The 22,335-nt window shown below is 38.6% G+C and overlaps 1 non-coding gene and 1 pseudogene across 1 annotated transcript; both read right to left on the reverse strand.

Moving 5' to 3' along the window:
* Positions 1-20,194: 20,194 nt before the first annotated feature.
* LOC112757224 (large ribosomal subunit protein eL18-like) lies at positions 20,195-22,130 on the reverse strand (annotated as a pseudogene).
* Positions 21,293-21,372, reverse strand: LOC112762075 (small nucleolar RNA snoR53Y). Its single transcript, XR_003182433.1, has one exon. It is a non-coding gene; the product is annotated as a small nucleolar RNA snoR53Y (small nucleolar RNA).
* Positions 22,131-22,335: the final 205 nt, after the last annotated feature.

Raw genomic sequence — 22,335 nt, forward strand, 5'->3', positions numbered from 1 at the left:
GACACTTGACTTCATGTTTGTTAGCTAGATTTTAATGCCAACTCCCCTTCATTTGTTGACTTCATTTGCTATAGTGCTTAAGTGGCTGTATGGAAAGAGGGGTTTGAAATGTTGAAATTGGTGTAACCACTTGCAAATTTAGACAAAACCCACCCCTCTGCGCGTGCGCGCACATGGCGCGTCCGCGCACATGAGCAAAATCCGCCAATCGACGCGCAAGCGCATGGCGCGCGTCCGCGCCGATTGCTTTGCTGCCCCCTAGTACATTCTACAGAGAGTTAAGCCTCTCTCATGCTTACACTAAGCCACCAGCCCAACACCTTTGCCGCGTGCGCGCACCTGGCGCGCACGCGTCCATCCAAAGCTAGCACGGAATGCGCGTGCGCGCCACAGCCGCGCACGCGCCCTTTCACTCTGCACTCCTCTCTGGGCCATTTCACAGAGAGTTGAGCCCCCTCCAGGCCCCTCTCATGCCTGGGGCACAACTACGAGGACGCGCGCGCGCACTGTGCACGCGCGCGCCAAAGCACGCTGCAGCCATCTCTGGTACTTCTCCCAGAGAGTTAGGCCACCCCTATGCCTCCCCTGTGCCCCCAGCCCAAGCGTATGGGCGCGCACACGACCTGCGCGCGCGCGCGCCCCTAGCCCACCTCGCTCCCTGCGCGAGCGCGCACTGCGCGCGCACGCGCCGGTGATCGACGCCAAATAAAAAATAAAAAATAAAAATAAAAGGGACACACTCACCCCTTCATTCTCCTTCCACCTCTCTTCTTCTTCCACATCCTTCTCCATCTCACAAGGTATTATACTAAGCTCCCTCTTAGTCCATTAATCTCTTGTAGTTCTTACTCATTTAAGTTGCACCATCTTTTAGGTAGGCTTCCTTCCTCTTTTCTTTCTCTCCTCCTCCCCTCTCTAGTTACTTCCTTCTTTCTTCTTTGCTCTTCATGAGCACTTAGGTCTCAAACTCATTACATGAGTAGATGAATGGTGTTGCTTAATTTTCTTGCAATCAATATGCACTATAATCATTAATAATGGATTGTGGAAAGCTACATTGCTCTCATTTTCACACAATCACATACTACTTGAAGGATGCACACCAAGTGTTCGATGAAAGGCATACTTGAATTTTGGACTCATTGTGACTACCTTGCCTCTCACCAATCACTTTGGAGTGCATCCCCACTTTCCACAAACCATTCTTTCCATTCTCTTGGCTTGCCTCCCATTATGGTCCCTAAGGGTGTATGCTTCTCATGCCCCTTCCTTGCATGCTTAAACTACCCTTGCACCACATGGAATTATTTGCCTTGCGCTTCACACATTATCCTAGTACATGTTGCAGCTGTCATGTAACTTTTCCTTACATCGAACTCATGTATCTCCACTTCTTTGGGTTTGATATTTTCCTTTCTTGCTTTTACAGGATGGTCATCAAAAAGGACAACGGAAAGGCCCCAAGAAGCCGACCTCCAATAGAGCGCGTCAAGAACTAACGGCCAAGCCCCTCCTAAAGAAGACTAAGGGCCCCGTTGACGTTCTAGAGAAGGACAACCCTCCTAAGGATTCAAACAAGTTTCCCAACCGTTACTGCGAACTTGTTTACTCCAGAATGATTGAAAGGAATTACCATCCGGAACCCCTCCTAGTCTTACCGGCTCACCTCAGTCCGATTGTGATGCCACATATTGACCGGAGGCAATGGAGGTTCCTCTTGAGGCAACCAACGGAGGCCAATCTCTCATGGGTGGTGGAATTCTACTCCAACTTCCACTCACCACATCTCACATCCATATTTGTGCGCCGAAAACAAGTGTCGGTCACAGTGGAAGCCATCCGAGAAGTCCTTGGAATTACACCGCCACAGGATGCATATGACGCCTACCAAGAGGTCTTAGCTACATGCATTGACCGCGCATTCGATTGGAGCGCAATCCTCCGCGTCATTGCTTTACCCGACGCATATTGGATTCGGGGAACCATAAAGCGAAGACCCAAGGGTTTAGATGTCCGCCACCTCACTCAAGAAGCCACGGCATGGGCCCAAATTCTAGCTCACTACGTGCTCCCGAGCACACATGGGTCATCCATCACCGCCGAGCTTGCCTTATTGATATGGTGCATCTTGACCGAGAAACCGGTCGACGTTCCGCATGCCATCCGCCAATCCATGGGGCGCATTCATGCCAAGGGAAATCTACCATTCCCCGCTTTAGTGACGGCATTAGTTGCGAAAGCCAGCGTCAACCGGGAGACTAAAGATAGGCGAACCTCAATACCAGTCGAGGGTGATATCATTCCGACCAAGAGATGCCTCAAGCCCCCGGAAGTCACCATGGACATTGCACTGCCCACACCAACTGGCCACGCCACCACTTCATCTACATCACAAAAATCGGCCGCCCAACGCCTTGAAGACCTTCACAACAAATTAGACTGCTATGAGAGGCGTAACCAACGCCGCTATGCTCATGTGAAGAGGCTTCTAAGCGTAATCACCCCACCTATGGAAGAACCCGATATCTCCACCTCCATCGCAACTTCAAGCGAAGATAGCAATGGCATTGGAGATGTGGCACACTCGGCCGAGTGCGCCTAACCTCTAGCACGGAGGACCGTGCTAAGTTTTAAGTGTGGGGAGGTCGGCCGACCGATCTCCATAGGTAACATCTGAATAAATCTGAATAAATTAGAATAGGTTGCATGATTAGGTTTTAGTAGGCATAAGTCTGCTTGGTTGGAACAATGAAATTCTCTCTTAGGAAACCAACATTTTGGGGCAACCATGGCATTGCAAATTTTAAATGCTTTGATGCAAAAGTTGCATGAAGAATTATATTTTGGAACATGGTTTTGAGCTAAGAACACAAGCTTGTGAGATTTGAGCCTAATGGTGTGGTTACATCTTATAACCACTTATCTTTCCTTCTTGTGTGCATTAGTCTCCTTCTATGATTGTGATCTTCGATTTGTTTGACTCTTTATGTCCATTATTTGGTGTATTCATGCATTTATATGATTGAGGCCATCATTCCATTAGCTCACTCACCCAAACGGCCCTACCTTCTATCTTCCTTTGTTAGCCAAACTTGAGCCTACGATTAACCCACTTTGTTCTTAATTTAGCACATTACAAGCCTTAAAGCGGAAAACAATAAAAGTCCTTATTTGGATCTTTGATTAGCTTAGGCTAGTGTGTGTGAGTATCATTCAAGTGTGGGAACCTTGGGACATTGGGTGAATAGAAGGGTATTTTGTATTATTATTGGAATATTGGGAATTGGGTACATACTCATGAATTGATCAAATGTAAAACCTTGTGCATTGACGCTCTTATATGTATAAAAAAAAAATTGAGAAAAACAAAAGAACAAAAAAAAATGTAGAAAAGAAAAAGAAAAAAATAGAAAAAGAAAGAAAAAAAACAAAGAGAAAAAGAATATATATAATGAATAAGGGACAACATGCCTCAAAGTGAAGCTCAAGAGGAATCAATGCATAAGTATTGTGACACGAAAAGAAAATGCATGAGTATGTAGAAAAGTGAGGAATGGGTAGCTAGGTTAGTACCTAATTGTATAGGTCATTATATAGGTTAGGTGGGAAAGTTTAAGTTAATCAAAGATTCAAATCCTAAGTCCACTAGCCATATATGACCCTACCTTGACCCTAACCCCATTACAACCTAAGGAAAAGACCCCATGATAAGTGTATGCATGCATTGAATAATTGTTGATTGTTAGATGAAAAACAAATCTTGGAAAGCATGATTAGGGGAGAATTGAGAGAATAAACCCCAAACACCGAGTGATTAGAGTGTAAACACCTCCGGTGAGGGTTCGAAGCTCAATCCTTTGATTCCCGGCTCTCGCGAGCATTCCTCATGCAAGGTTGCACATATTGCATTTGATGCTTAGAAAGTGGCAAGTCCCATGCTTTGACCACCATCGTGCCCCATATGCTCGCATATGTCCTAAGAAGGCTAATTTGTTCCCAACCAAGTTGATAGTAGCACTAGTCATAGTTGCATGCATATAAGTAGGTTACACTTCATGAGTCTTATACTTTTGCGATCCCTCGGTCTTCTGTGTTTCTTTGTATTTCTCTAAGCATGAGGACATGCTAGAATCTAAGTGTGGGGAGGTTGACAAACCCCAATTTGAGGATTTATCTTGTGATGATTTCAGGGGTTTTATCAATGATTCCACACACTTTCCATATAAAAATACAAGATTTTGCATTCCTTCCCTAGTTTTGCCTCATGAATGAAAACATGCCTGTTTTGCACTAAAATAGATACATCTCTGATCTTCTCTTGATGCCATTCGATGCCGTGACTTGTGTGTTAAGTGGTTTCAGGATATAGAATAGGAATGGACCGAAAGAGAGAAGGAAGATGGGTACGAAGAAAGGAAGCATGAGGATTAAGCCTTGGGAATTTCCGCATAGGCGCGTGCGCGCACCTGGCGCGCCCGCGCGGATACGGCTACGTGGAGCCGAAGCCAAGAGCCGGCTTGAGAAGCAGCTAAGCCAGGATCTTCATGGGCGCGCACGCGTACATCACGCCTCCGCGCACATTGCAAGACGTCTCAACGGCGCGTGCGCGCCGATTTGCGAATATGATTTTTTTAAGAAGTCACGTGACTTAGGCGTGGAGGCAGTTGAGGATTCCACTCTTAGAGAAGCACCTTGGCGGGAAAAGCTTAAGAAGACCAAAGGAACAAGGGTTAAGGACACTTTTAGTTCATTTCTTCTAGATCTAGATATTTTTCTTTTTTTGGGGAGAAGAGAGAGTTAGTTACACTTTTTGGGAGAAGAAGAGGGAGATTCCAAGCTTCACTAGGGTTCATCCTCTTCTAATTTCTGAATTTTCAATGACTTTTTGGTGAGATCCACTACAATTCTCACTCCACTTTGTTCATGCCATAGACTTTCTTCTCCAATTTCAAGTAGTAGATACAATTGATCAATTCTCATAGATCTAGAATTCAACTTTGTAATTTTGGATTTCATCTCTATTTTGGATTTTCATTGCTAATCTTTGAGACTTGTTGTTAGATCTTTGTGTTGCAATACTTTCAATTTGACTTTTCTTCTCATTTTACTATGACGTTCCTTCTTGCTCATCACATGTTTGATAAAATGACAACACTAGCTATGGAGTAGAATTCTCACACTTGGCATAGGGTTTGGTCTTTGGAAGAAGTTGAATAGTGTATTAATAGTTTATTTGGAATTAGGGATTGCTAGTTGGCTTGGAGTGCACTAAAGCTAGATTCCCATAAGGTGAAGCTAGGACTTGTGACTCAAGTTGATTACTTTCATTTGACCTTCCTCTATACCTAAGGGATAACTAAATGGAGCAAGGCCTAATTGTTGTCAACATTGAATGGACTATAAGGATAGGATTTCTAATGCCAACCCTAAGCCAAGTCTTTTGATAATTGATTGTTTGTTTCTCATTGCTTTGCTAAAACCTTCAAAGAATTCCAACAAAGCTTACTAAATCAATAAGATGCACACTTTGGCAATTCCAAGGGAGAACGACTCGGGAGACTAGTACTCTCGGATATAGATTGTAGATTTGTTTGATGAAGGATTTGCGTCGGTTTAGACTATACTACGATTGATCAATTGATAATTTCTATACCGGCAAAAAAATCTATTTGTCAACTCCCTCCTAGCAGTCTCCCAAGTAATACAGAAGAGAATCCAAAAAGAGAGTGCAAGGCCATAACCACATCTCACATGGCCGAATATGGAGAGGAGGAAGAGGCAGTGATTCCCACTGAGGAAGACCTCAATGGACGCCCACTGACCTTCATGGAGTTCCCTAATGAGGAACCATGGGAATCTGAGGCTCATTCTGAGACCATAGAGATTCCATTGAATTTACTTCTGCCTTTCATAAGCTCTGATGAATATTCTTCCTCTGAAGAGGATGAAGATGTTACTGAAGAGCAAGTTGCTAAGTACCTTGGAGCAATCATGAAGCTAAATGCCAAGCTATTTGGTAATGAGACTTGGGAGGATGAACCTCCATTGCTCATCAAAGAACTGGATGACTTGACTAGGCAGAGATTACCTCAAAAGAGACAGGACCCTGGAAAGTTCTCAATCCCTTGTACCATAGGCACCATGACCTTTGAGAAGGCTCTGTGTGACCTAGGGTCAAGCATAAACGTTATGCCTCTCTCTGTAATGGAGAAGCTAGGGATCATTGAGGTGCAAGCTGGTAGAATCTCACTGGAGATGGCAGACAATTCAAAGAAACAAGCTTATGGACTTCTAGAGGATGTCTTGGTAAAGGTTGAAGACCATTACATCCTTGCTGATTTCATAGTCCTAAAGACTGGGAAGTGTATGGATGAATCCATCTTCCTTGGCAGACCCTTCCTAGCCACAGCAAAAGCTGTGATTGATGTTGACAGAGGAGAATTGATCATTCAAGTGAATGGAGACTTCCTTGTGTTTAAAGCTCAAGGATATCCCTCTGTCACCATGGAGAGGAAGCATGAAGAGCTTCTCTCAATACAGAGTCAAACAGAGCCCCCACAGTCAAACTCTAAGTTTGGTGTTGGGAGGCCACAACCAAACTCTAAGTTTGGTGTTGAACCCCCACATTCAAACTCTAAGTTTAGTGTTGGGAGGTTCCAAACATTGCTCTGAACATCTGTGAGGCTCCATGAGAGCCACTGTCAAGCTATTGACATTAAAGAAGCGCTTGTTGGGAGGCAACCCAATTTTTACTTATCTATGTTAAATTTCTATTTTCTTTTGTATTTTATGTTTTCTGTAGGTTGATGATCATGTGAAGTCACAAAAACAATTGAAAAAGAAAAAACAAAGTAAAAAACAGAATGAAAAACAGAACACCCTGGAGGAGATAGTTACTGGCATTTAAACGCCAGTAAAGGTAGCAGAATGGGCGTTAAACGCCCAGTCTGGCACCATTCTGGGCGTTTAACGCCAGAAAAGGGCACCAGACTGGCGTTTAACGCCAGGAATGGGCAAGAAGCTGGCGTTAAACGCCATAAATGGGCAGCAGCCTGACGTTTAACGCCAGGATTGGCAGAAATGGGCGTTTTGCACGCCACTTGGTGCTGAGATGAGATATCCTTGACACTTCAGGATCTGTGGACCCCACAGGATCCCCACCTACCCCACCACTCTCTCTCTTCTTCACCCATTCACCAATCATCAAATCCTACCATTCTCTTCACCACTCACATCCATCCTTCATAAAACCCCACCTACCTCACCATTCAAATTCAAGCCACTTTTCCTCCCAAACCCACCCTCTATAGCCGAACCATACACACCCCTCTCACCCCTATATAAACCTATCTTCACTCCTTCATTTTCACACAACCTAAACACCACTTCTCCCCCTTGGCCAAAACACAAAGCCCACTCCATCTCCTCTATTTCTTCTTCTTCGACTCTCTTCTTTCTTCTTTTGCTCGAGGACGAGCAACCTTCTAAGTTTGGTGTGGTAAAAGCTAAAGCTTTTTGTTTTTCCATAACCATTTATGGCACCAAAGGTCGGAGAAACCTCTAGAAAGAGGAAAGAGAAGGCAAAAGCTTCCACCTCCGAGTCATGGGAGATGGAGAGATTCCTCTCAAGGGTGCATCAAGACCACTTCTATGAAGTTGTGGCCAAGAAAAAAGTGATCCCCGAGGTCCCTTTCAAACTCAAAAAGAATGAGTATCCGGAGATCTGACATGAGATCCGAAGAAGAGGTTGGGAAGTTCTCACCAACCCCATTCAACAAGTCGGAATCTTAATGGTTCAAGAGTTCTATGCTAATGCATGGATCACCAAGAACCATGATCAAAGGGTGAACCCGGACCCCAAGAATTGGCTTACAATGGTCCGAGGGAAATACTTGGATTTTAGTCCAGAAAATGTAAGGTAGGCATTCAACTTGCCTATGATGCAAGGAGATACACACCCCAACACTAGAAGGGTCAACTTTGATCAAAGGTTGGACCAAGTCCTCATGGACATATGTGAAGAGGACGTTCAATGGAAGAGAGATTCAAGAGGGAAGCCGGTTCAACTAAGAAGGCATGACCTCAAGCCCGTGGCTAGGGGATGGTTGGAGTTCATCCAACGCTCAATCATTCCCGCTAGCAACCGGTCTGAAGCTACTATAGACCGGGCTATCATGATACATAGCATCATGATTGGAGAGGAAGTGGAAGTTCATGAGGTTATATCCCAAGAACTCTACAAGGTGGCGGACAAGTCCTCCACTTTGGCAAGGTTAGCCTTCCCTCATCTCATTTGTCACCTTTGCAATTCGGTTGGAATTGACATAGAGGGAGACATTCTCATTGATGAGGACAAACCCATCACTAAGAAAAGGATGGAGAAAACAAGAGAACCTCATCAAGATTATGAGGAAATTCCTCATCATGAAATCTCTGAGATGCCTCAAGGGATGCATCTTCCTCCACAAAACTATTAGGAGCAAATCAACACCTCCCTAGGAGAATTAAGTTCCAACATGGGACAACTAAGGGTGGAGCACCAAGATCATTCCATCCTCCTCCATGAAATTAGAGAAGATCAAAGAACCATGAGAGAGGAGCAACAAAGGCAAGGAAGAGACATTGAGGAGCTCAAGCACTCCATAAGATCTTCAAGAGGAAGAACAAGCCGCCATCACTAAGGTGGACCCGTTCTTTAATTTCCTTGTTCTTTATTTTTCTGTTTTTATCGAAAATTGTGCTTTATGTTTATCTATGTTTGTGTCTTTATTACATGATCATTAGTGTCTTAGTGTCTATACCTTAAAGCTATGAAAATGAATCCATCACCTTTCTTAAATGAAAAATGTTTTTAATTGAAAAAGAAAAAGAAGTGCATGAATTTCAAATTTTGATGTGGCGGCAATACTATTGTCTTTCTGAATGAATGCTTGAACAGTGCATATTTTTGAATTTGATTGTTTATGAATGTTAAAATTGTTGGCTCTTGAAAGAATGAAAGGAAAAGGAGAAATGTTATCTGATGATCTGAAAAATCATAAAATTGATTCTTGAAGCAAGAAAAAGCAGTGAAAAGCTTGCAAAAAAAAAGAGAGAAAAGCAAGCAGAAAAAGCCAATACCCCTTTAAACCAAAAGGCAAGGGTGATAAAAAGGATCCAAGGCTTTGAGCATCAGTGGATAGGAGGGCCCACAGGAATAAAATCCTGGCCTAAGCGGCTAAACCAAGTTGTCCCTAACCATGTGCTTGTGGCGTAAAGGTGTCAAGTGAAAACTTGAGACTGAGCGGTTAAAGTCAAGGTCCAAAGAAAAAAGAAGAGTGTGCTTAAGAACCCTGGAAACCTCTAATTGGGAACTCTAGCAAAGCTGAGTCACAATCTGAAAAGGTTCACCCAGTTATGTGTCTGTGGCATTTATGTATCTGGTGGTAATACTGGAAAACAAGGTGCTTAGGGCCACGGCCAAGACTCATAAAGTAGCTGTGTTCAAGAATCAACATACTTAACTAGGAGAATCAATAACACTATCTGGATTCTGAGTTCCTATGGAAGCCAATCATTCTGAACTTCAAGGGATAAAGTGAGATGCCAAAACTGTTCAGAAGCAAAAAGCTAAAAGCCCCGCTCATCTAATTAATACTGATCTTCATAGATGTTTTTGGAATTCATTGTACATTCTCTTCTTTTTATCCTATCTAATTTTCAGTTGCTTGGGGACAAGCAATAATTTAAGTTTGGTGTTGTGATGAGCGGATAATTTATACCCTTTTTGGCATTGTTTTTAGTATGTTTTTAGTATATTTTAATTAGTTTTTATTATATTTTTATTAGTTTTTATTTAAAAATCATATTTCTGGACTTTACTATGAGTTTGTATGTTTTTCTGTAATTTCAGGTATTTTCTGGCTGAGATTGAGGGACTTGAGCAAAAATCTGATTCAGAGGCTGAAAAAGGACTGCAGATGCTGTTGGATTCTGACCTCCCTGTACTCAAAGTGGCTTTTCTGGAGCTACACAAGCCCAATTGGCACGCTCTCAATTGCGTTGGAAATTAGACTTCTTGGGCTTTCCAGCAATATACAATAGTCCATACTTTGCCTGAGATTTGATGGCCCAAACAGGCGTTCCAAGTCAGCTCAAGAATTCTGGCGTTTAACTCCGAAACTGGCACAAAAGCTGGAGTTAAACGCCCAAACTGGCACAAAAGCTAGCGTTTAACTCCAAGAAAAGTCTCTACACATGGAAGCTTCAATGCTCAGCCCAAGCACACACCAAGTGGGCCCGGAAGAAGATTTCTGCATTAATTACTGATTTCTGTAACCCTAGGCTACTATTTCTCTATAAATAGGACCTTTTACTATTGTATTTGACAAAAAAAATCTTGGGACGTTTAGTCCTTAGACCTTTGAGGCTGGCCATTCGGCCATGCTTACACTATTTATTCTTATGTATTTTCAACGGTGGAGTTTCTACACACCATAGATTAAGGTGTGGAGCTCTGCTGTTCTTCATGAATTAATACAAAGTACTATTGTTTTTCTATTCAACTCAAGTCTATTTCTTCTCCAAGATCTTCATTCATTCTTCAACTTGATGAATGTGATGATCCGTGACACTCATCATCATTCTCACCTATGAACATGTGCCTGACAACCACCTCTGTTCTACTAGCAATGGCTTGAATGCGTATCTCTTGGGTTTCTGATCTAAGATTGGAACCTTCGTGGTATAGGCTAGAATTATTGGCGGCCATTCCTGAGATTCGGAAAGTCTAAACCTTGTTTGTGGTATTCCGAGTAGGATCTAGGAAGGGATGACTGTGACGAGCTTCAAACTCGCGATTGTGGGGCATGTGACAGAAGCAAAAGGATCAATGGATCCTATTCCGACATGATCGAGAACCGACAGCTGATTAGCCGATGTTGTGACAGAGCATCAGGACCATTTTCACTGAGAGGACGGGATGTAGCCATTGACAATGGTGATGCCCAACATAAAGCTTGCCATGGAAAGGAGTATGAATGATTGGAAGAAGGCAATAGGAAAGCAGCGGTTCAAGGGGAACGAAGCATCTTCATACGCTTATCTGAAATCCACCAATGAATTACATAAGTATCTCTATCTTTATTTTATGTTTATTTTCATCACCTTAAACTCCATAACCATTTGAATTCGCCTGACTGAGATTTACAAGATGACCATAGCTTACTTCAAGCCGACAATCTTCGTGGGATTGACCCTTACTCACCTAAGGTTTATTACTTGGACGACCCAGTGCACTTGCTAGTTAGTTGTGCGGAATTGTGACAAAGTGTGATTCACGTTTGAGAGCTCCAAGTCTTTAGCGCCATTATTGATGATCACAATTTCGTGCACCAGTTACCTATAGTTGACATGTTCTTCACTTTCTTCCTCTTCTTCTATTTTGTTAAGAGGAATGACCTCAAGGGGGGATATGAACCAGCTAGTGTCCCCTGTCTTGGTCTTTCCTCAGCAAGCTTTCTTTTGTTAATGGCTTGATTGAGCTTGCTTGCTGGATCAGGGACAGGATTGGTGCTCTTATTAGTTGCCTTCACTTCTTGGATATCAAGACTTGGTGGTTGTGTGATTGTTGGAGTGTTTTCTTCATCAAAAGCCTTTTGAATTGGTTGTTCCATGAGCCATTCCTCTATGCACTTCTCTGCTTCAATTGAGTGTGACTTCTCTTGAGTGTCTTCCTCACTTTCTTGCTCTTCCACTTCCTCCTTTGCACTCAACATTTGACCTAACAGCACTTTCATGGAGGAGGTTTGTTGTTCTTCCCAAGATTTATTCATCTCTTCTTCATATCTTTCAATCACAGATTCAGTTGTTGAGACTTTTTGGTCCAGGGGAGTTTGAGGAGGTTGTGAGTTGTCATGTTCTCTTGTCATCTCAAGTGCAGTTTCAGGTTCAAATATTTCCACCACCTCTTCCTTCTTCACTGAAAATTCACTTGACTCAGTAGCCTCTTCCTCTTGCTCTTCTACTTCCTCCTTCACATTTAACATTTGGTTTACCAGCACTTTCGTGTTTTTGAGGGAGTTTTCTTGGTCATTCTAGGATTTCTGTGCCTCCCTTTCATATCTTTCAAGCATGGTTTCAAGCCTTGAAAGGCTTTTGTTCATGGAAGTTTGTGTGGACTATGTGTTTTGGAAGAGATTTTGTGTCAAGGGATAGTTAATTGATGAAGAATTTTCAGATGAAAAACTAGGAGGTGAGGTTTGACAGCTTTCCATGAATGAATTGAAGGTTTGCTCAAGTGATGATAGCTCTTGATAAGTGGAGTATGAATTGTCAAATGCTTTCTGATTTTGATTTTTCCAAGCACAACTTGAATCATTGTTGAATTCATCATAGTATGAATCATTTTGTTGCCTTGGAGGACAATCTTCCATGAACTCATTGAAAGCATACTCCAGTGTTGATATTTCATGATGAGTGGAATATGAATCATTGAAATTCCCTTTCCAGCCATGGTTTGTGTAACTGTCATCATAGTATGAGTCACTTTGTGGCTCTGGAAGGAAATTCATTGCACTTGATTGTTCACATTCTTGGTGATATTCCCAACCACCATTAGGATAATTACTTGAATCATTTTATGGTGGTGAGCAATATCCCATATGATTCTCTTGCTCATCTTGTGGTTCTGAGACATATCTCCATGGATTGGAGTGCTCAGAATTTGTAATTTGTTGGTGATATTCCCAGCCATCATTAGAAATTGGTGGTGGTGGGTAATATCCCATAAAATTTATTTGATCATAAGATGAGTTGAACTCCATTTGAATTTTGTAGAACACAACACCAATGAAAATTGAAATTCATATCTCAGAGAAGACTTTCTTAGTGAGGCAATAACTCAAACACCTTGCTATCAACTTAAAACAGAGAACAAAAGCAAATAAAATGCTTAATCTAGACTTCTTACCCACTTAATCATTGTTGATCTAAATCAATCCCCGGCAACGGCGCAAAAAACTTGATGGGTGGAAATCGGATTCCATACTAAAACTCACCGGCAAGTGTACCGGGTCGCATCAAGTAGTAATAACTCACAAGAGTGAGGTCGATCCCACAGAGATTGATGGATCAAGCAATTTTAGTGAGTGATTAGTCTAGTCAAGCTAACATTGAAGTGAAATTGATGAGATTTGAAGCAACAGAATGTAAATGACAAGAAATTTAAAGTTGCAGAAAGTAAATGAGCAGAAGCTTAGAGAGCAAGAAATATAAATTGACAGAATCTTAAATGACAAGAAATGTAAATTGCAGGGAACGTAAGGGGATTTGGGAGCAAGGAAATCAAAGAAGCATTAAATCAAAACTCAGGACAATTGCAGGAATTGTAAATTCGCAGAAGCTTAAAGAACAAGAAATGTAAATTGCATTAAGTGTAAATTAGCAGAATGTAGATTGGATAAAAGCTTAGAAAGCAAGAAAAGTAAATTGCAGCAAAATGTAAAGGAGGCTGGCTTTGCTAGAGAGCTTTAGGAATAGGGTAGAATAGAAAGTTCTCTTTGAAACACTTTCAATTTTCTGCACTTTTACATTTCAAGTATTGAATTCAAATTGGCTTATGCAAGTTTCAAATTCCTTCTCTGCTACAAAATTCCCTTTCTGCAATCTTACAATTCAATTTACATGAGCTTGATTTTAATCTTCTGTTCTCATTGCTTTCTATTCTCATTGCTCTCAATTTACATTTCCTGCACATTTAATTCCTCTGCAATTGTTCCAAGATCTACTGCTTCATTTAATTTCTAGCACCCAGCCCCCTTTACATTTTGCTGCAATTTACTTTTCTTGCTCTCTAAGCTTTTGTTCAATCTACATTCTGCTAATTTACACTTAATGCAATTTACATTTCTTATTCTTTAAGCTTCTGTCAATTTACAATTCCTGCAATTGTCCTGAGTTTTGATTTAATGCTTCTTTGATTTCCTTGCTCCCAAATCCCCTTACCTTCCCTGCAATTTACATTTCTTGTCATTTAAGATTCTGTCAATTTACATTTCCTGCTCTCTAAGCTTCTGCTCATTTACTTTCTGCAACTTTAAATTTCTTGTCATTTACATTCTGTTGCTTTAAATTTCATCAATTTCACTTCAATGTTAGCTTGACTAGACTAATCACTCACTAAAATTGCTTGATCCATTAATCCCTGTAGGATCGACCTCACTCTTGTGAGTTATTACTACTTGATGCGACCCGGTACACTTGCCGTTGAGTTTTGGTGTGGAATCCGATTTCCACCCATCAGGTATGCTAATCTCTTTTGAATTCTATTATAATAATTGGAAATTTTGATATTTGAATTAAGCTTAAAAACTCTTTCACATGACTTTTTGAATTCGGCTAGGAATAATGGTTCAATTAGTATGCGACACATACATGATTTTCAATCACTCTAATTATAAGTGACATATAATTCATATTAGAACAACTTTTGAAATTTGTGTTTTCTTTTAAAATTTAAATGGACAGGACTAGCTTGTACGACCTAAGGACTACTTTTAAATCTTAATTGAATCTAAAATCAATTTTTTTTACTTAATCTCTTGGTTAATTAATTGACGACTAATTAATGTTTGAGGAAATAAGGAGCCAATGAATTGAAAATCAATTACTAAAGATTTTTTCGTGAAAGAATTTTGCAATTTCAAGGTATTTAAATAAGGTTTGATTTCTCTAAAAAGCACAAACATCTCCATAGCCCTTGACTCTCACCATCACTATCTTCTCTCAAATCATCATTCAAGCTCACTGTCCGTGGCATTCAAGCATTCAACATTCAAGATTTTCAAATCTCTCAGCAAGACTCAATCTTGCGCTCCTCATCAATCAGGTTTTATTAATCTAATTAGACTTTTGATATGATAATTGCTTTCTCAATCCTTTAATCCTCATGGGAACGATACCATGGTATTACTTGCACAATCCGATGCACTTGCTGGTATCTATGAGCTTCAATTTTCACTCATCAGCGGTTCTAATTTCATAAAAGCTAGGGGCTTTGTTTTGAAACTTTATTTGGTTAATTTTGATTAAGGAACTATGCCTCGAGAAAGTTTTAGTAAATTTAGAGTATTTGAACTTGATTGGTTAAACGAAAATAAATTTTTATTGACTAATTCAAATTAAAGAAATATTTTTTCGGAGTATTGGTGAAATCTTAAGTAATAAGGGTTAATTGAAGAATTAATTTGTTTGATTTTGAAGTAATTCAGTGATTGATTTAAAAATAAATGATTATGTTGTTTTGATTAGGATTGTAATTTGTAAACAGGATGATTTTTGAGTCTTTTGAAAAAGATTTAAGCTTGAAATGGTTTTGAAGTTGCTTTGGAGGTTTCGAAATATGTTACGAAAAGTGGAGTTGGTTTTTAAGGAAAATGACTTGAGAAAAAGTGTTAAATAGTGTGTAGTAAGAAAAGTGTGATTTTGTAAAGGATGAAATGAGAATTTAGCTGGTTTTCAAAAGAATGAATTTTGGAAAAATGTCTGTTTTGAATGTGCTAAGTTTTTGGGTAAAAAGTGATTTCTGACTAAGTTCGACGGGCCATAACTTGTCCTTCGGACCTCAAAATTTTTTGAAACTTATTTTAAATAAAAATGGGATTTGTCTAGTTTATGTCATTTGAAGAACGGACGAGAATTTTTGAAATAAATGTTATGAGGGTTTGAAAACTGTACTATAAAACTGAAACTTCGGAATTTCGTAGCACACTAGAATTTTGTTAGTGCGTGCACACACAAAGGTGTGCATACGCACTATACAGGGCCATTGATGAAGCCTGTGTGTGCGCACAAGGTAGTGCGTACGCACGCCAACGAAAAGTTGCAAGCTGCGCGTATGCACAGGGTGGTACGCACGCACCCGTCGGGGAAATTGGCTCTGTTCTGTGCGTGTGGACAAAGGTGTGCCTGCGTACACGTCATGTTTTCTTGGAAAGAACTCTGTTTTTGTCTTTATAGTCTTCCTTGCAAGCTTGTAACCCCTGTGAATTCCATATTATTTTTGATAACTAATTTTTGAGCTTTGAAATGAGTGTGGGAAAATCCAATGAATCTGAGTTTTCAATTGGTATGCGAACCCAGCTATGAATTTTAGATAAACTGAGAAATGAAGTTGATTCTTGTCACAAGATGAACTAAATATTAATATATTGTTATTGAAGTAAATGGGTCAAGTATGATTTTGAATTGTGAATATAAAGTCTTACGGTGTCGATTTTAATTATGATTTGAGTCTGATTGTGACAATGAGTATGATTTTGAATCATGATGAATAGGACTATAAAGACTCATGGTTTCGATTATAATTATGAATTGAGTTTGATTACAATTTTGAACTTGATTGATTTTGAAAACTTATGATTATGATTGAAAAGTGTGCCAGGCACTATATCCCAAGAGTGTGCATGGACACTATATCCCAGATAGGTTAGTTCCGAGCAAGGACGGTGGTAATCCTGCTTGTTCGTGGCTCCCGGTAAGGAAGGTGGTTAATCCCACTTACTCGTGGTTTAATGTGATAGGCAAGCGAGGTGGTTAATCCTGCTTGCATATTCCGGGCGAGGACAGTTGGTGAATCTCGCTTGTTTGTGGATCCTTCGTGTAAGGACGATGGTGAATCCTACTTACTCGAGTCGGGTTCTGACAATATAATTGACGCGTGAGCTCATGGCCAGTAGAACAGCCATGCATCATGTTCATCTTATGACATTGTTTGGGTGTGCATATTGTATTTGGTTTGCCTATGTGAATATTTCTGTTTAACTGCTACTTGTCATACTTGCTGTTATTGTTCTTGATTGTGTTTGAACTTCATTATTTGTGATTGTGATTGGTTAGTTCGGATTATGGTGGTTTGAGTGTTGATTGATTTTGCTTGGGCTGGAGGTCGTGATTGATTTATATTTATGGTTTAGCAAAGCAAAAAAAATCAAACTGGTTTAGCATAGATTTAATGAACCTATGCTTGGAACATATTGGTCATTCATATAATTTAAGTAACTTTTAATATTTTTGTAATTGAAATATGAATTTCAATTTTTGGATAATTAAGTGTGGATTTTTGAAATAATTCATAAGACGAGCGATGATCACTGCAGTTGAAGACAACTTTCTTTACATATATCTTCTTATGACAATTCTAAAATTTTTGTGGTTATGCGATATTGTTGTATTAACTTAGTTATTATTTTTTCCTCGCCATTATTTTCATTATATTTTTGTAAAGAGGGATAGGAGTCATAATTGTAATGATATTGAATGTTTATAAGTTACTTGTATAAGGAAATCTTGTTATTATATATATATATATATATATATATATATATATATGTAGTATTGTGATTGGTTTGTATGTATGTATGTTTATAAAAAGAAAAAGTATTTCTGATTTTCAACGAAAGTTGATATAGTTTCGAGTTAAAAGCTCCTGTTTTATTATTAAATATATGGATATTGTCGTAATGTCCATCGCTATTAGAGTGGCGCAATCGGAGGCGTATCATTCTGGTAGTATGGTGTTACAATTTAGGGGTGGGGGAACTGTAGCGTAGAGGAATGGGGTGAGAACCAAAGAGAACCTTGGCGCGTTCTTTTTCTTAACAACGTAAACGACGTCACTTTAAGTAAATCGGCCAGGTCTGATTCGGTCTGACCAGCTGGTTCCCAACCAGTTCAACGATTTTTTTTCTATTTTTACTGTAGCAATTTTTTATGTTAAACCGAACTGCATTACTGTTCGTTTTGAGATTAGACCGATCAAACCGGTTAGTTCGATCTAGTTTTCAGAACCATATATAATAGGAAAACGACAAAACTTTCAAAGGAGAGGGTCAAAGGAAGGTGCGCACGCAGATCTTTACGCTCTTAATTCCTTCATGTATCCCCATTTGCTTAAAAAAAATAACAATCAATCCTTTTTTTATATTTATGTTTTATCTTAACTGATATTAATTAGTTTTTTAATTTTTACTGTTCTCTGTAGGTCGAATGAATTCACACTTGTTATATATTTTTGCATTTGAAATCTGTCAAATGTATAAAAACTATGGAACTAGTAGTTTCTTTATCTTTTAATACATTAAGAGTATAAAAAATTTAACGTGCATTTTAATTTATATTTTTATTTTTTATTTTATTTTTTGTATTTTGTATTTTTTGAATTTTATGAAAAAATAATAAATTCATATATTTTTTTGTTTTTCACTTTTTTTTCATAAAATTCTGAAAACAAAAAATACTAAAAATAAAATAAAAAATAAGAATCTAAACCAAACGCCCCTTATATTCTTAACAAGAGCAATATTAAAGAATTAACAATATAACCATCAATTTTAGCTAAAATACTATAGTGGATTGTTAAACAAACTCAATATAAAATCTACTAAAAATTAGTTTTCATTGAGTTTGAATTTTAAATGTTTTTCTAATTGAATTTAGGATATTTTTATTTTTAAGAATTTTAAATATTTTTCTTGTATTGAATATTAACTGTAATATTGAGTTTTAAAAAACTTTTCCTTTTAATAATTATCCTCTTGAATAATCATACACATTTAAGTCTTTTTGTTAACCAAGTCTAATCAAATTAGTCTAACATAACAAAAATTAGTTATAACTAATATTATTCTAAATCTTATTATTTAACTTAGTTGAATTTGATTCATAAAAAGACTTGAATATATAGTACTACTTTTATCTTTTTACCTTTTAAATTAATATCTTTAGAACACTTATAGTTACAGTCATTCCGTCTATTTATTATTACCATGCACGATCAAACGATGGCTAGAGCCGGGTGGTTAGTACTTACTAGAGGATGGTGAGTTTTAACTTGTACCTGGCTAAATGAGATGAATGATACACCTGGTACTTTTTGGATTGTTGTTCCTCCTAAAATATTGACGCGTAAAATGTGAGTTGTAATCTGACATGAAGTCAGTTGCTTTTATGACCGATGAACTGAATTGCAGGTCTTTATGCGACACAGTTACCTTGATCTTGGGTTTATGTTGCAATAATGTAAGTTTGCCATGCTTAAATATAAAATATCTTTTGGCATTGTTTTTAGGCTTATGCTGTACTAATATAAAGGGCATAGGTTGTTTGATAATAGCAAAAAGCTCGAGGAGCAAAAGATTACTTCAACAATTTTTTAGAAATTGGCTAAAAAAATAATTTTTTAGAAAAGCCTACAATGGGGAATGGATTCTCTCAATTGTTAAAAGAAATCGAAAGTGTAAGATGTGGTCTCTAATCTTTCATTGCTCTCTCTCTCTCATATTTATTCTTGGTCCCACTTATAAAATTAATTGTGAGAGATCATACTTTACTCCTTCAATTGTTAAGAAAAAATTGAGAGGATCCATTTCTCCTACAACGGAGGAGGAGAACGGCTTCAACAAGCAAGAGAGGGAGAGGAGTTTAACCGGGTCAGGTTTTTGGATTTTTCTGAGTTAAGCATGGGCTTTTGTTTTATTTGGGGCTGGGCTAGGTTGTTGGTCTACTTCCTGACAAAAAAAAACTGAAGACCGAAAAGAAATTAAAACCAAGCCAAAAAAGAAAAGAAGAAAAAAAAAGGCCAAGTGAAAAATATATATAATGTATATCAAAAATAAAATAAAATAAATAAATATAAAAAAATTTTAATCCCTAATAAATACATGTTATGTTCAATACTCTCATTTGGTCTAAGTCGCTTCCAGTGAGTGAGATACAGCGAGTTCAAGAAAAATCACTACAAGAAAACAGCTCTATTGCCACGCTTTTAAAGCGTGGGAAAAAGTTGAAAAAAGCGTGGTGATAAATTTTTATCTCGCTTTTTGAGCTACTAACACGCTTTTGAAAGGGTCACATCTGTAAGAGTGCTGGTTGTTTCTATCGCCACGCTTTTACAGATTGGCACGCTTAAAAGCGTGGCCATATGTGAGAGATATGACCACGATTTAAAAGCATGGCTATATGTGAGATATGGCCACGATTTGGCCACGCTTTAGAAGCGTGCCAATAAAGATAGATATGGTCATGCTTTTAAAGCGTGGCAATAGAGAGAGATATGACCATGGTTTTAAAGTGTGACAATAGCGAGAGATACGGCCACGCTTTTAAAGCGTGGCAATAGCCTTCTCAAATTAAAATAAAAAAAATCATTTTTTTGACTTTACCTTCTTTGCTGCATAATATAAATTTTCAGTCCTTTTTTATTACCAAACCTGTAAATATAGTATGTAATTTTTATTACAAGACAAATCAAACAGTAATTAGTGACATATATAATTTTTGCTATAATTATTTTAAACGTTAAAAAATTAATACTCAAATATAAAATAAATCTCGAGTTCAAAAACTCTGATTTCTCAACAAGCTTCTCAAACTTCCTTCCCTTAGATCGTACATAAGGCTTGGTATGGCTGTGAGGAACACCAAGAGCAGAACTAAAGTGTTTTATAGCTGCCCTGAAATTCTTTGGGCCGCTAAGAAGGACCTACATTCATACAACAATATATAAACCAAATTAACCATCTAAAAACTGATCACTTCAACATTTCCAAACTTATCCTATCATAATGCATAGTACCATTATAATTCACAAAAGAATAAATAATTAGTTTCATATGATTCATTCAATCAAACGGTATAAATATTGTTTGAACTAGTCCAACTCAAATATCCATTGATAAGTTTATATATCATAGTCATAGACATCATTTGAAACTAGTAAGTGTATTATATATCTAATCTACACATATCATGTTCTATCCGAGAGGTGCCCTTAGTGCAAGCTAATCAAATGTCAAGCATTCACCATCGGCCTTCTCTATTCTAGCACGTGCAGTCTTTGTAAACCTGAGTGCAGTCAATGCAGGAACTTCATACACTCTGATATCATCGGTTACAATTCCTACTACCACGGCAATTTTACCTTCCTGCATAAAACAAACAAACATCCATTGGAGAGTATAAGTACTCAAAACTTGAAAGATTCCTATCTTATCTATGAGAAAGATAAGAGAGAAAAAAACAAACCTTACCCTTCATAAACTTAATCAAGCGTGACAAAGAAAACGGAGGCTAGTTAACCTTGCTCATGAACAAGTGCTTCAGTATCATGGCATTGAAATTGCTGTCGGTCCTCCTCACAAGGAAGCGGTCAAGCTGATCATGTCACACCAAATCAAAACCGTCCAAATGCATACTTTGATAAAGAACAAATAAATCACTAAAACAGATCAAAATTTACACAATTTATAGTTAAAGGAGTTCCCTCAGTATAATAAAAGGAATAATCAAATGTTATTCAGCATTAGCATGGTAAAGAATAACAGCATCATTGGGAACCTTGCAAATTACAAGCACTAAAGTATTACTGAAAAGCATAAATCATAACGTTATTATTCAGAATATTATTAATCAGAATTTGGTACATATTAGAGCATATGTTTGTTTTATATCCTAATCTACAATCCAGAAATTAATGACTAATAATGAGCTAAAATGGACACCAGAAATTATGCATGGCAAATATAAGAACTCCCTAGGTGTAGTGTAGCAAACATCGACATGATTAAATTGTTCCAAAGAAGAAAAAAATTAACTATATGATAACAATTTATCCAAGCAAGGAACACAAGCAGGGATTTATGGCTTTTAATAATTTTTAAATGATTACAAGCTCTATTCAAATCAAACACATAGCAGTTCAAATGAAACAGCCCACTTTCTCCAAAAATGCCTTAGAATTAGCAAAGTTTAAGTATAAATGAACAAAAGTCTCTACCTAAAAATGCACAATTGTGAATTTTACAAGCCTTGTGTTGAATTGGAAGTCATAGATGGCCTTCCCCTTCTGCACTTCCAAACACTCCTGCCAAATAAATAAATAAACAGAGAGTTTAGAAAAGAATTAGAATTAGTATTCATAATTTCATCTTAATCAGAAGTGAAAGCGTGAAGCAGTTGAGGCGTTCACCTTGTCGAGATCCTTGCGAGAACGCGAGAGGTTCTCGTAGTTTTCGTACTGATTCAATCGAGTTTCGCGGTACTTCTATAGCTGTAGTTAAGCTTTTCCCATGGAATCCCTTGTATATCTTTCCCATGGAGCTTCAGCATAGCCACACGCAGGAGGAGACAGAGACCGGCGATGCAGGAGGAGAAACAGAGTGTTACGGGTTTCAGCCATGGAGGAAGGAGCAACTTTTGAGGGCTTACGAGAGAATGAGCATGACGGAGGCTTTGAGATGGAGGGAGCGCCAACGGAGAGGAGCAGAGTTAGGGTTGGAGGCGCGATATGATGAAAAAGCT

This window comes from Arachis hypogaea, chromosome 16 (assembly GCF_003086295.3).
Source record: "Arachis hypogaea cultivar Tifrunner chromosome 16, arahy.Tifrunner.gnm2.J5K5, whole genome shotgun sequence".
Taxonomy (NCBI): Eukaryota; Viridiplantae; Streptophyta; class Magnoliopsida; order Fabales; family Fabaceae; genus Arachis; species Arachis hypogaea.